Below are 16,644 nucleotides of genomic sequence, written 5' to 3' on the forward strand. Positions count from 1 at the left end.
ACTCTGACCCCTTTTCTCTTTAGAAAACTGTCTAATTCCATGAACCCAGAAACATGGCTCTCTTGCTGTGTGTTCTTACAGGTAAAAATACTCTATCTAATTCAGCCTTTACATTAACCCATGAATTAAGCATCCATAAGACATTGTGGAAGGAACACAGAAGAAAATATATTGCAATAAATTTTCATGACTTTTTGTTTGTGATAATGAAAAATGATCACATGTTAAATGAAAATTAAAAGTTATATATCATTCTATGTGTGGTATTTTTCTATGTATCATTCCATGTATGAGATTTTTCCTCCAGTTATATTGTTAACATTTTGGAAAAATAGAGTTTAAAGATTACCAAGGTTCAAGACTCAGATATTGAGTATGTTCTCTATTAAATGTAACATAAATCAAAGACACATTTTGTCTTATTCAACAGAACTCAATAAAAATTGGTAAACTTAAATCCTTACATAATATATAATGTTATAGCTGGAAGGAGTAAACAGTTTTCCCAAAATTTTTTGCCTGTACTTTAGGAAAAACTATTTAGTGAATGAGAGTGAATGAGAAATTCTCCAATTCTGATCTAGCAACTTTGAGAGAGATAGGTCAGTAAGATTTTGGGTGTAATGATGGGCAGAAGGGAGGGACAGGAGGGGGAACGCTGGTTCTAGTATCACACCTGAAAGCCAGCCCTACATCTTTCCTGTTTCTGGGATAGGGACAGTCTAAAGTGTAGTCTAAGAATAGCCTCTAGCACTTCATTCTCTGTCAACCACATCCACATTGAAAAGAAGAATATTCTGGCCCACTGACATTTTCTATCCAGAGAACAGAAAAGACAGAATAAGAATCTGAATTAATTAGGGACTTTTATACATTTTTTTTTTACACCCACACCATCTCTTTTTACACTTCTTCTATGTTTCAAGTGCTTACTTTAGAAAGTGCTAATTATACTGATTCACATAGATGAGTTGAGAAAATAAAAAGGACTACTTTTATATCGTCAGATTTAGATTAGAAGTGATATTGTAACAGAAAAAGTTCCTGGTCTTGGGGAACTGAAACATGGACTCAAACATGAGGGTTCTTTTGGTATATGCTGGACAATGAATAAGGAAGACCAAAGAAGAGTGGACGCCTTTGAATTATGGTGTTGGCAACGAATATTGAATATACCATGGACTGCCAAAAGAACAAACAAATCTGTCTTGGACGAAGTGCGGCCAGAGTGCTCTTTAGAGGCAAGGATGGTAAGACTGCATCTTACATACTTCGGACATGTTGTTCTGAGGGATCAGTCCCTGGAGAAGAGCATCATGCTTGCCAGAGTACAGGGTCACCGGAAGAGAGGAAGATCCTCAACGAGGTGTATCGACACAGTGGCTGCAACAATGAGCTCAAGCATAACAAGGATTGTAAGGATGGCACAGGACCGGGCAGTGTTTCTTTCTGTTGTACATAGAGTCGCTATGAGTCGGAACTGACTCGACAGTGCATAACAACAACAGAACAATAGGGTAAACAATCTTCTTTTATATGGTATCGATGGAAAATTAATTAGCTCTGGAAAGTTTGTGCTTTATCCCAAAGTGAGGTGGTTATTGGCTGAAGTTGGAAACAAAAAGAAAAGACTCTTAAGAGGGGCATTCAGCAGTATTGGTTGGAATCAAGGCTTTGAGTTATGTTCAGGTTTTTTGTGGAAGGCATAGAGTCATGGGATAGATGAGGCTACTAAGACTGGAACCAAATGAGACAAGGTGTGTCATTGTGCTTTGAGAGTCAGAATATAATTCTAATATTCCTTTTTTCTCATCTTTATTCCTACAGATTATATTTTTCAAGAAATGACAACTTCCAACGTTTCTTCAGTGACTGAGTTTATCCTTGAAGGGTTAACAAATCTCCCAGAGCTCCAACTGCCGCTTTTCCTCTTGTTCCTTGGAATATATGTGGTCACAGTGGTGGCAAACCTGGGCATGATCATTTTAATTGCTATCAGTTCTCAACTTCACTCTCCAATGTATTATTTTCTCAGTCATTTGTCATTCATTGATCTCTGTTACTCCTCTGTCATTACCCCTAAGATGCTAGTGAACTTCGTGTCAGAAAAGAATGTCATCTCCTTTCTGGAGTGCATGGCTCAGCTTTATTTTTTCCTTAGTTTTGCAGTTGCAGAAGGCTACCTTCTGACAGCCATGGCATATGACCGCTATGTTGCTATCTGTAGCCCACTGCTTTAGAATACCATCATGTCCCATAGGGTCTGTTCCATAATGATGGGCGTGGTATATTCGCTGGGTTTGTTTGTGGCCACAGTCCATACCATGCACGTGTCAATATTGTCCTTCTGTGGGTCTCGTATTGTCAGCCACTATTTTTGTGATATTATCCCTTTGTTGACTCTCTCTTGCTCCAGTACCCACAGCGATGAGATTCTGCTATTTATTATTGGAGGCATTAATGCCTTAGCACCTACCCTGGCAATTCTCATCTCTTATGCTTTCATTCTTTCCAGTATCCCTCGTATTTGCTCCACTGAAGGCCAGTCCAAAGCCTTTGTCACTTGCAGCTCCCATCTCATCGCAGTGGGAATATTTTTTGGGTCTATAACATTCATGTATTTCAAGCCTCCTTCTAGCAATACTATGGAACAGGAGAAAGTATCCTCAGTATTTTACACCGCAGTGATTCCCATGTTGAATCCCTTGATCTATAGCCTGAGGAACAAGGATGTAAAGAGCGCACTGAGGAAGGTGGTTGGGGGCAGGTAGTCATCCTCACAATGGGGGTTCTCATAGAGAACAAGAGAAAATGAGCCAGAAGAAAAGTTGCCATGAGATCTGTGTGATTTTCTTTCTCTTCCAAAGGAATTCATAGCTATTTATGAAATACCTATTTTTACTTAAGAATTATTCAGATATTATTGGAGATAATTAGTAAGAACATCTGAAAGTCCATATAATCTTAAAGTATTCTATGTACTAGAGCAATAGGGTTTTACAGGAAGGGAAGGACAAATAAAGAAGAATGTATTGTGTATAATGTATATTAATTTTGAACCTGTACAGAGAACTAGGTATTGAGTTGAGTTGTGTTTGAGAAGGGATGGTGTTAATTGGCCTGAAATTCTTGCATGCCTTTAAACTTTTTGAGGGGAGGAACCCTTTTCAGTTCCAAAGCCTTCTGATATTTAAATGGAGCTGTGAAAGGTGTAGCCCTTACAATGAAAAATAACTTGTAGGTGGATTTTGGTGCATATGTGTTTCTGGGAAGCAGGTGTTGATTAAATAGTAAAACACAGAAGAGATCAGAGGAGTATGACAAAGATGGACAAAGGTTTTGCCTTTGTACATTCATTTATCTATTATTCTTTTAGTTATTCAATTAAAAATATTTTTGAATGCCCAGTACATGCTTGGCAGTATTCCTCAGCCTGTTGATAAAGACATGAACAAAAATCACGAACTACTTGCTTTCATTGGATTTAGGTTTCAGTTACAAAGAAAAACAATATTCAAGGAAACAAATACGTAATAAAGTCTCAAGTTATGCAATGTTTTATAAAGAAAATAAAGAAAGATAAGGGGATAGAGGTTGACCACAGATATTGGAGGATGATGAGTAAATATAAGGGGGGAGTGTTAGTTGTAGAAGTCGTAGTGGTTATTGCCACAGAGTACAACTAGTTTTAACTGGGAGAAAATTATACAAAGGCAGAGTTTTTCTCAATTTAAGGAAGACTGTTTTAATAATAATAATCAGAAACATCCAAAAATAACCAATCTTCTCATGAAGTTGTGAGCTATTCAGCAATAGGGGTTTAAGTAGACACTGAGCATCTCCCTGACTAGGATATTTCTGAGAGGTCTCAGATACTTGCTGGGGATATAATCAAATTAATCCATTTGTTCACTTCCAAAATGGAGACTTTCTGATCCATTCTGTCCCAATACCTTCCCATTCCTTTTTCCCTTCTCTTATCTTTCTTTCAATTCTTTTGCTTTCTTTCCTACCTTTCTTTGGTTTCTCTTTTTTTCCCTTTCTCTTCTTATCACACTGCAAGCTCCTCTAGATCAAGGCTAATTGCTGAAACACTTTTCACCCTCAAGGCACTTAGCTGGATATTAATAACTGTGTTTTTTGAATAAAAGTTAGTTGAATTGAAATGTTATTAAAGTCTACATTGAATGGATTGCATAATCTTTATTTTAAGTCACAAATAGGAGAAAATGATGCCCATGATTACGCACCTTGAATTTTATATCCTTTGGTACTTTTATCATTTATTTTATCATCCTAAACAAAAGTCTAGCTTCCCGAGATCACACTATAGTTACTATGAGTAGCATATGTCAGTTTGCTTTACCTGAAGGACATGGGAAACACAGAAGGGGAAAACATCACTTATATTTGCTGATTTTGAAGGAAAATAACTTTCTCCTCACTTGTAAAGCATGACACCATGACCAGTGAGCAACTTCTGTCTTAGAGGGAGGCCAGAGAGGGAAGACAGATGAACTAAAATGTGGAAAAAGAAAGGCTGGTAAGTCACCATCTCCACCCACTACTTACTATACATTCCTAGGCTTTCTTTCTCCTTCACTGGGCTCAGAATTATGCTTAATCAGTGAATTGTCTTCCCTGACAGGGAAGGATCTGTCCTACTTTTCATGAAACAATTTCTTACATATCTGCTACTGCTTTTTAGATGCTCCTGCAATCAATGAGATGGACAGTTCACCTGGTGACCTAGGAAATTCTAAAATACAAAAGGAAGGAACAGTAATTAATTCAAAGACCCTATTGTTTATAGAAAAAATTCACTCCATATTCTATTTTCCTTTTATGATTACATCCAGTAAAATTGTGCAACTCCTACACAATAAAAAATGATTGAATTTGTTCAATCAGTCTAAATAATAAATAAATGTTTTTATTTAAATATTTAAATAAAAAATTTAAATTTGGGAATGAATTCATTGTTAATTTGGGGGCAGAAATCAAAACACAAAACTGACTTTTTTTTTATCTTGTAGAAATTTGACTCCAAAAGAAATTTGAGACCTTAATATTTTCTTTTCCCAGTTTTTAATCCAGTCTAACCTCATCTACCATACCAAATACCTGGTGATAGAGTATCTTTAACTGTAGACTGCTAACTGAAAGGTTGGTCATTCAAACCCACCCAGTGGCTCTGTGGGAAAAAGGCCTGGTGATGTGCTTCCATAAAGATTAGGGCCTAGAAAGCCCTAGGGGGGCAGTTTTAAACTCTTTCACATGGGGCTGCTATGAGTCAAAAATCGACTCGGTGGCACCCAACAATAATACCCTAGAGAATTTTTATCTCAACCGATGACTCACCCTCAACAGATCCCTGAATTAACATGAAGGTTTCGAAAGCTTTTTTTCCAATGAATTCCTAAAGATTCCAAGCCATGGGGGTTTCCTCAAATTTTACTTTCCACTGGCTTTTTATTTTTAACAACTTTTTGGAGGTATAGTTGAAATACAGTAAAGCATATATATTTAAACTTTCCAGTTGATTCAGTTTGACATGTGTATACATCCATGAGCCATCGGCACCTTCACAATAACATTTCTACCATCCTCAGAGTTTCATTGTGCCTCTTTGTAATACATCCCTATTTCTAGTCCCATCCTTAGGCAATGACTGATTTGTTTTCTCTCATTAAGGATTAGTTCGCATTTTCTAAAATTTCACAGAAGTGAATTCATACGTCAGTACTCTTCACTCATGGATTCTTAAACTCAGCATAATCATCCATGTTGTTGCATGTATGTGCTTTATTCCTGCTCCTGGGGTAGACAACTCAATGATTCCTTATTAAGTGTGATATTACCAACTGGTTTTACATAAATGTCCTTTATCAGTTTGAAGAATTTCCCTATGTGAGGAAATTCCTAATGTGCTCAACCTTTTCCTCATGACTGGGTATTGAATTTTGTCAAATGCTTTTACAGAATCTATTGAATGATCGGAAACCCTGGTGGTATAGTGGTTAATGCTATGGCTGCTAGCCAAAAGGTCAGCAGTTTGAATTCACCTAGGAAACTCTATGGGGCAGTTCTACTCTGTCCTATAGGGTCACTATGAGTCAGAGTCGACTCAACGGCAGTGGGTTTGGTTTTGGTTCTTAAATGATCACATCTTTTTTCTCCTTTAATCTTTTAGTATGGAGATTTATAATACACCTACTCCCCACTTATCAACTATCTCACTACCCAATATTTAGCATATACGACAATAGTAAAAACTATACTATCCAACTATTTTGCACATTAACAACGTACTCCTAGCAATAATAAACACTGGGTTATGAGGTGAGAGTAATGCTGGCTGTGGTGGTTGAAGTTATGGGTCAACTTGGCTGGGCCGTGATTCTCAGTGGTTTGGCAGTTGAGTAATGATGAAATTTGCCAGTTATGTAATGATGTAGTCAACTTCCATATTGTGATCTGATGTGTTCATCCTCCACTCTTGCATAATGCCAATTCTCACAAAATGCCCTAGTCTTTGAAATTAACCATTTAGCTAGTTTCAAATGAGGAATGGGTGTAGTTTATTTTAGAACGTTAACTTTTCATTTCTGAGAAAAATCTTGCTTGGTCAGGATGTTTTATATATCTCTATCCCTATCTGTCTATCTAAATATCTATCTATCTAAATATCTATCTATCTATCTATCATCTATCTATCTATCATCTATCTATCTATCTATCATCTGTCTATCTATCTATCATCTGTCTATCTATCTATCATCTATCTATCTATCATCTATCTAATCTATCTATCCATCGATCTATCTATCTGTCTATCTACCTGTCTGTCTAGATAGATATAGATATATATAGACATAGATATATATAGACATAGATATATGCATTAAATCTGTTAATTTTTTATTATGGATCTGTATCTATATATCCATAATGGATTTGGCCTTTAGATTATTTAGCATTTTGTACTGTTATTGGGATGTCTGAAATGCTCTTTTCATCTTGTGTATATATATTAAAAACCATGAGTTACTACTAATACCTTTTATTCCAACCATTGGGTTTCCCCTACCTTTATCCTTTCCTTTGTAAATTTTTTTTATTGTGTGAGAAACTAAGTTCTCATTATTTGACTATGCAAAGGCACTGGACTGTGTGGATCATAGCAAATTATGGATTATATTGTGAAGAACAGGAACTCCAGAACAATTAATTGTGCTCATGAGGAACCTGTACATAGACCAAAATCAGTTGTTTGAACAGAACAAGGGGTTACTGCATGATTTAAAAAGCAAGAAAGCAATGGATCAGGATTGTATCATTTCAGCATACTTATTTAATTTGTATGCTGAGCAAATAATATCAGAAGTTGATATATATGCAGAAGAATGGGGTTTCAGGATTGGAGGAAGACTCATTAACAACCTGCAATATATAGTGACACAACCTTGCTTGCTGAAAGCAAAGAGGACTTGAAGCACTTACTGAGGAATATCGGAGACCACAGCCTTCAGTATGGATTACACCTCAACATGAAGAAAACAAAAACCCTCACAACTGGACCAATAAGCAACATCATGGTAAATGTAGGAAAGATTGAAGTTGTCAAGGGTTTCATTTTACTTGAATCCACAATCCACAGCCATCGAGGCAGCAGTCAAGAAGCCAAATGACTCATTGCATTGGGAAAACCTGCTGTGAACGACCTCTTTAAAGTTTTTAAAAAGCTAAGATGTCACTTTAAGGACTAAGGCACGCCTGACACAAGCCATGGTGTTTTCAATCGTCTCATATAGATGCAAAAGCTGGACAATGAATAAGGAAGACCAAACAATAATTGATACCTTTGAATTATGGTGTTGGTGAAGAATATTGACTATGCCATGTACTGAAAGAAGAACAAATAAATACATCTTGGAAGAAATATAGGCAGAATACTCCATAGAAGCAAGAAATGCAAGACTTCGTCTAACACACTTTGAGCATATCTTCAGAAGAAACCAATCCCTGGAGAAGGACATCATGCTTGAAAAAAGTAGAGGGTTAGTGAAAAAGGGGAAGACTCTCAAGGAGATGAATTGACACAATGGCTGCAACAATGGGCTTAAACATAGCAATGACTGTGAGGATGGCATAGGACCGGGCAGTGTTTTGCTCTGTTGTACATATTGTCGCAATGAGTTGGAACCGACTGGGCAGCACCTAACAACACCAACAATCCTTTGAGAAACAAATTTGTTAATTAGTGTACAATGTTTGTGCACAGTTATTTTTGTCTATACTTATTTTGTTTCACGCATCCTTCAGTGTGGTTATGTCATTTCATTGTAATACAGTTCAGTCATTCGTTACCTGTATGTAGGTAATTTTGAGTTATTCCCATAAATTGGTTGATTTTATTTATTTGTTTATTGGGTATGTGAAACATTACCATGGTCCTGGTGTATTTTCAGAAAAGCATCATTTCTCCTTATTCCTACTACCCCATTCCTCTATTCTCCTCACCTCATTCCATTCCTTTTTGACTTCATTTAGAACTCATCTGGTTCAAACTCATGGCAACCCCGTGTATAACAGAAGGAGATACTGCCCAGTCCTGTGTTATCTTCATGATCATTGTTATGTTTGTTTGAGTCCATTGCTGTGACTCTTGTGTCAATCCATATCATTGAGGATTTCCTTTGCCTTCACTGGCATTTACTTTACCAAATATATTGTCTTTCTCCAGTAATCAGTACCTTCTGATGATGCATCCAAAGTAAGCAAGTCAAAATCTCAGATGATATTCTGTGATCCACGGGATTTTCATTGGCTACTTTTTGGAAGGCCTTTTTTCCTAATCTGTCTTAGTCTGGGAGCTTCACTGAAACCTGCACATTGTGCGTTACCTTGCTGCTATTTCAAATACTTGTTTCATAGCTTCCATAATCACAGCAACACCCAAGCCACCACAGTTGGACAAACTGACAGACTGATGGTGGTTATTTTTATTACTAGTGACAGGTTTGGACCTGAAACAGTATGGAGTAAATCTAGTTCTGATTTTATTGGACTAATATTCTATTTATGTGTAAACTTTACTAGAAGTTCTTGGATGCTTTACAAATCAACTTAATTAAAGAAGGGAGTTCACTAGGGAAAACCTGGTGTTTGTAGCAGGCCCAGCATGAGAATAATGAAATGGCCTTTAAACACTACCATGCCCTTTGACAATAGCCCTGCATCAGGAGAACATAACCTTCAATTGTCAACACAATAACAAGTGTTTTGGTCAGGTGTTGCAAAGTGAAAGTCATCATTTTCACATTATTATTTATAGAAAGCAATCAGTAAGGAATAACAACAGACTCCCTAAGAGGAACTGCTTACCTTTTCCCAAATTACCCGCGTCCATTCTTATGTCCCTGGGCTGGTGCGTCCTGGTTCAAGTCAGATGCTGTGACCACATCACATTGCTCAGGAGTGCCTGCATAGCTTCTGAGGCATCTGCTCTGCCTCTAGGTCTCAGTGGCCTCTGCTGCAGGCTCCTGTCACACTATCCGGGCCTGTGGGGCTCTCTTTCGGCCACAATATCTAGATGCCCCTGTCACCTATGTGGTGGGGTGAGACGAGCAGCTCCTACATGGGGCACACTCAGCCCTCTTGCCCTGCACAAGCAAAGGTTTCAGCTCTTTTAGCTCTGCCAGCAAGCTTTTTGCCTGAAGGTACTCAGCTCTCTTTCCACAGGCCAGCAGGCCCACTGTCACTGTGGTCTTGTGGTCTTGCACCATGTTCAGTGTTACAGCACTCTCTTCTGGGTCTAAAATGTTCCCAGCACAGGGATCCTGTCTTTAAAGGATGCACTGTACTTTAGTCTCTTCTTTTTTGAAAAAAAAAGGTTATTATTATTATTATTGTGCTTTAGGTGAAAGTTTACAGCTCAAGTTAATGTCTCATACAAAAATTTATATATATATATATATGTATAGTTTTGTTACATTAGTTGCAATACCTACAATGTGACAGTACACTTCCCCTTTCCACCCTGGGTTCCCTGAGTCCATTGAACCAGTTCTTGTCCCCTTCCTGCCTTCTTATCCTGTATCCTGACAAGTCCAGTCTCTTCTTGATGGCAGTGTGGCCCCTATAACCTCTGTGTGATTGACCCTTATATAAGCAAATTCTTTCTCAATTTCAAGGCATGGTCCTACCAGAACCTCAAACTGACCAATCCCCTTGGTAGACCACAGTTCACTCAATTTGCATAGCCCCAGCCAATCTCTTTGTGGGAGTTTCAAGACCATGGCTAGAAAGATTGTACAAAGGCAAGTCATTGCACCACAGTTTTGTCACAGTTATTGAGGCTAAGAGTTCAAGTCAGAGTTTTGGCCATGTTGATTCCTTCTATGAGGCTCTTTCCTAGCTCTGGTGTCTGCTGTTAGCCCTTAGTATTCGTTTGCTTATAGATGATTCTCATATGTCATCTGTCTTCCCTTATGCGTGTGTGTGTCTGTATCTATTCTGGTTAATTTATAACCCAGATATGATTAGGTTTAAGATCCATCTTATGGTGGTATGATCACAAATGACTGATTGAACATTATATCAGATTGCATTATATAACAGGATTGCATTATATTAAATTAAGTGTTACACAAATATATTAAATTTTTTACATTTGGAAGGTAACCTGCTCTAAGACAGAGCAGCTAGACTAGTGTTTGGTTAAACCACTAAGAGCCATAGGCTAGCCAAGTTGACACATAAAATTAACCATCACAATGAAAAAAGAGTTCATGGAAAACTTGTTTCAGGTCCCAGGAGATTTCTGATCTGTTAAAGCCTTTGAGCTTTTGGACAGCAAAGGAAAACAAGACATACTACAAGTAACTCTGCAGTTCCCAGGACTTAGATTTCCTGGGACTCTAAGATTTCAGAGACGGGCTACCATTATATTGCCAAATTTTTAGTCTGACAAGTAAAGGCATTCAAATACATAAAGCAAGTAAATATGAGCAAACAAATGGTGTAACTATCATCCATTGTCAATGCAATATCATAAAATAAGACGGTATTTTGAAGCAGAAAAACAAAATGAAGACGAAAAAATGACTACCTTGAAACAAGGAGTCTTTACATTGCATAGATTTAGCTTTAGGAAAAAATTACCTTGGCCTTATTTTTCCCCTTTTTTTCTATCTACTGATGAAATTTTAGTCAAGAACCAAAAACTGCCTGCAGATTGGTTTTTGAGAATCATTAATTTCTCTGAATTTTATAGTCCTCATTGGTAATAGGAAACCCTGGTGGCGTAGTGGTTGAGTGCTACGGCTGCTAACCAAAGGGTCAGCAGTTCAAATCTGCCTGGCACTCCTTGGAAACTCCATGGGGCATTTCTACTCTATCCTATAGGGTAGTTATGAGTCAGAATCGACTTGACAGCACTGGGTTTGGTTTTGGCTTATTGGTAATATGAAAATATAAAACAGCAAATTTCTTTCACCACCTTCACTACTCTTGAGACGGATAGCAATCCGGGGACCCAGAGCATGAGATGATTATTTTTGCTAAGGATTTTTAAATGCTTAAGCACTCCAGTAAATCTCTGGGATCAATAAGTCTTTTGAGACCCATTGTAGTTGTGTGTGTGTATTTCTAACGAGGTTCCTTACCTCGCTAACCCTTGAATTAAAGTTCCACGTAACATCAACCTCTTATTTTTAAGACTGAGGAAGCTACATATCAAGGTCCAAGGAGTTTGTAACATCAGATGAATTTTGTTGTTTTACTTTTAGCCAACCGAATAATTCAACCCTTGACATGGAGAGACGTGTATCAGACAGTAAGAGAGACTTTTTCCTTCAATGACTATAACAGAGATCTGTGGCACGAGCAAAGAATGCAACTACTAAGAACTTCAATTTCTGTGCAGAAACAGGGAAGTTTCTGGGTTACTTTAAGGAAATTACATCTTATTCAATAGAATAACAGAATGGATATTAGCAACAATGCTAATCACATGAAACTTTCTGGCTTTACCCAGGAGCATTTGCTCCTGCTGCTTTCCTGTTTGGTGATGTCCTCTCCTCTTCTCTTCTGTTAACTTTGCCTTGTCTCTTATTCACGACTGGGGTCACGCTGTATCCCTTGCTAAAGATTGCCAGTCTAAGTTCATCTTTTCTGGTTCAGAGACACTCACTGGGGTTTCTGTAAGACTCTTAAATTGCCATTTCCCTGAAAGTGCTTCTGATTTATGTATTTACTGGTGTTCAGTGACTTCTTGTATATCGGCCTGAATACACAGGTGTCTAAGAGATAAAGCTGCAGTGATGGATATAAACCCAGAAACGAGTATTCATTTTTGGACAGAACATTAAACATAAATTTCTGTTCTTTTCTATCTTGCTCAACTGGATTTAAGTACTGAGAAAGAATGTTCTCTGGCCACTTTGAAATAAACCAAGAGTCCACTCAGGTTGTATAGCTCTGTTGTCTTTTATTTTGGACTCAGAAGCACTTGCCAAAGGATCTTCCAGATCAAATGGGACAAAGAGTCTTCAATATACCACCTCTTCCAAAACCAGGCTTATTACTTACAATCCTTCTCAAGATTTTCAAATCTGGAGGCTTACATGTTTAAAACGTTAGCCATCACCAAATTCTACCCATCATATCTTCTAAGCTTAAAATCTTTTCATCATGCATAAAAAGAAAATGAAGCTGGGATGAAGATGAAACATTTTCATTTAGAGAGGCCTTCTTAATCAAGACTAAAAATCTAGACACTATAAGCAAAAAATAAAAACAAACTAACGAAACAACTAAACATACTCAACATTTAAAAATCTGAATGGCAAGGATATAATAAGTAGAATAAGCATGCAAACAATAAATTTAAGAATGCAATGCAGAGAGACCGAAAGTTAATTTCTATAATAAACAAGGAATATCTATAAATGGACAAGAAAGTGATAAACACCCTAAAAGAAAAATGGTCAAGAGCCATGGATGAACAATGATAGCTAAAAAACCATATGAAAATAAGCTTAAATTCTCTAGAAGAGTAAAAAAATAAAATAAAATAAACTAGGTAAAGTAACAGTCATCTATTATGAAGATCCAACATGCTGACAAAAAAAAAAAAAAAAAGCAAATTGCTAGTAAAGGTACAAGAAAAAGGGTGCTCATAAAAAAAAAGGCATATTATTATGGCTTTTTGGAAATCAATCTACCACCTTTTATATAAAGAAAAAAAAAACTTACAAACTCCTCGAACTATAAATACTTATCCTGGGAAATTATTTCATAAAAATAAAACACAAACATGTGTATGTGTAACATGGTATGTTTATATCAGTAAATAATATATAACTATTTAAAATAATAAATTAGAGCTACATGTTTTGCTTTGGAAAATTTTTCCAAAAGTATTTTTGAATGGGAAGAGAGTATGCAAAAAAAAAACAAAACTTGGGAGGCGGAGCCAAGATGGCGGACTAGGCAGACGCTACCTCGGATCCCTCTTACAACAAAGACACGGAAAAACAAGTGAATCGATCACATACATAACAATCTATGAACCCTGAACAACAAACACAGATTTAGAGACGGAGAACGAACTAATACGGGGAAGCAGCGATTGTTTCCAGAGCCTGGAGCCAGCGTACCAGTCAGGTACGGCACAAGCACAGAGACCTGCTCTACCCCCCTGAACTAACCCCGGGAGGGGGACTAGCCGGTTCCACGGGCGGCGTGGGACGCAGCCGTTAGGAGAAGTCCCCGGGAGGCAGTGACTGATCTTGGAGCAGAAAGAGCAGCATCCGAGCCGGGGAACCATCCCGCAGGGATTTGGACTGCACGCAGGTACGCCATAAACACGGAGAGTTGCTCCACCCCCTGAACTAACCCCGGGAAGGTGGCCAGCCGGGTCGCGCGGGCGGCGTGGGACGCAGCCGGTAGGAGAAGTCCCCGGGAGGCAGCGACTGATATTGGAGCGGGGAGAACAGCGTTCCAGCCGGGACACTCGGTCGCGGCACAAGCACGGGGAGCTACTCCACCCATCTGAACTAACCCCGGGAGGGGGCCCACCTGGTTCACGGGGGCGGCACGGCCACGTGGCTGGAGGGACGAGAAGTCCCCGGGAGGCAGCGACTGATTTTGGAGTCGAGAGTGCACCGTCCCAGTAGGGGAGCCTTGACGCTGGGCGTGGGGCTGGAAGCGGAGGATCTGACCGTGACTCCAGCGGGCCAGACCCCCTGGGGGCAATCTCCACACAGCCAGCACACATAGGCGACGCGCCCGCGGGAATCTCAGATATAATAGTCATTCCAAGCAAGACAAGCAACTCTGGTTATATTCTGAGGTGCTACTCTCCTATCTCTCTGTTCCCTCCCCCACCCTCCCCAGGCGGCTTCATTAACATCTGAATAGCCTGAGCCAGAGGGAGAACTCTGATAGGGATCTGACTGCTGTTTTTTTTTAGCGGATTTTCTGGAAAAACTAGTTTCCCAGTGATGGCTCGGAGACAACAATCCATATCAAACCACTTAAAGAAGCAGACCGTGACAGCTTCTCCAACCCCCCAAACAAAAGAATCAAAATCTTTCCCAAATGAAGATACAATTTTGGAATTATCAGATACAGAATATAAAAAACTAATTTACAGAATGCTTAATGATATCACAAATGAAATTAGGATATCTGCAGAAAAAGCCAAGGAACACACTGATAAAACTGTTGAAGAACTCAAAAAGATTATTCAAGAACATACTGGAAAAATTAATAAGTTGCAAGAATCCATAGAGAGACAACATGTAGAAATCCAAAAGATTAACAATAAAATAACAGAATTAGACAACACACTAGGAAGTCAGAGGAGCAGACTCGAGCAACTAGAATGCAGACTGGGACATCTGGAGGACCAGGGAATCAACACCAACATAGCTGAAAAAAAATCAGATAAAAGAATTAAAAAAAATGAAGAAACCCTAAGAATTATGTGGGACTCTATCAAGAAGGATAACCTGAGGGTGATTGGAGTCCCAGAACAGGGAGGGGGGACAGAAAACACAGAGAAAATAGTTGAAGAACTCCTGACAGAAAACTTCCCTGACATCATGAAAGACGAAAGGATATCTATCCAAGATGCTCATCGAACCCCATTTAAGATTGATACAAAAAGAAAAACACCGAGACATATTATCATCAAACTCACCAAAACCAAAGATAAACAGAAAATTTTAAAAGCAGCCAGGGAGAAAAGAAAGGTTTCCTTCAAGGGAGAATCAGTAAGAATATGTTCTGACTACTCAGCAGAAACCATGCAGGCAAGAAGGGAATGGGACGACATATACAGAACACTGAAGGAGAAAAACTGCCAACCAAGGATCATATATCCAGCAAAACTCTCTCTGAAATATGAAGGTGAAATTAAGATATTTACAGACAAACACAAGTTTAGAGAATTTGCAAAAACCAAACCAAAGCTACAAGAAATACTAAAGGATATTGTTTGGTCAGAGAAGCAATAATATCAGATATCAGCACAACACAAGGTCACAAAACAGAACGTCCTGATATCAACTCAAATAGGGAAATCACAAAAACAAACAAATTAAGATTAATTAAAAAAAAAAATACACATAACAGGGAATCATGGAAGTCAATAGGTAAAAGATCACAATAATCAAAAAGAGGGACTAAATACAGGAGGCATTGAACTGCCATATGGAGAGTGATACAAGGCGATATAGAACAATACAAGTTAGGTTTTTACTTAGAAAAATAGGGGTATATAATGAGGTAACCACAAAAAGGTATAACAACTCTATAACTCAAGACAAAAACCAAGAAAAACGTAACGACTCAACTAACATAAAGTCAAACACTATGAAAGTGAGGATCTCACAATTTACTAAGAAAAACGCCTCAGCACAAAAAAGTATGTGGAAAAATGAAATTGTCAACAACACACATAAAAAGGCATCAAAATGACAGCACTAAAAACTTATTTATCTATAATTACGCTGAATGTAAATGGACTAAATGCACCAATAAAGAGACAGAGAGTCACAGACTGGATAAAGAAACACGATCCATCTATATGCTGCCTACAAGAGACACACCTTAGACTTAGAGACACAAACAAACTAAAACTCAAAGGATGGAAAAAAGTATATCAAGCAAACAATAAGCAAAAAAGAAGAGGAGTAGCAATATTAATTTCTGACAAAATAGACTTTAGACTTAAATCCACCACAAAGGCTAAAGAAGGACACTATATAATGATAAAAGGGACAATTGATCAGGAAGACATAACCATATTAAATATTTATGCACCCAATGACAGGGCTGCAAGATACGTAAATCAAATTTTAACAGAATTGAAAAGCAAGATCGATACCTCCACAATTATAGTAGGAGACTTCAACACACCACTTTCGGAGAAGGACAGGACATCCAGTAAGAAGCTCAACAGAGACACGGAAGATCTACTTACAACAATCAACCAACTTGACCTCATTGACTTATACAGAACTCTCCACCCAACTGCTGCAAAATATACTTTTTTTTCTAGCGCACATGGAACATTCTCTAGAATAGACCACATATTAAGTCATAAAACAAACCTTTGCAGAGTCCAAAACA

At 38.1% G+C, this 16,644-nt stretch overlaps 1 pseudogene; it reads left to right on the forward strand.

Moving 5' to 3' along the window:
• The first annotated feature begins 1,844 nt into the window (after nucleotides 1–1,844).
• Nucleotides 1,845–2,771, forward strand: LOC126060666 (olfactory receptor 8D2-like; annotated as a pseudogene).
• The last annotated feature ends 13,873 nt before the right edge of the window (nucleotides 2,772–16,644 follow it).

This window comes from Elephas maximus, chromosome 17, assembly GCF_024166365.1.
Source record: "Elephas maximus indicus isolate mEleMax1 chromosome 17, mEleMax1 primary haplotype, whole genome shotgun sequence".
Taxonomy (NCBI): Eukaryota; Metazoa; Chordata; class Mammalia; order Proboscidea; family Elephantidae; genus Elephas; species Elephas maximus.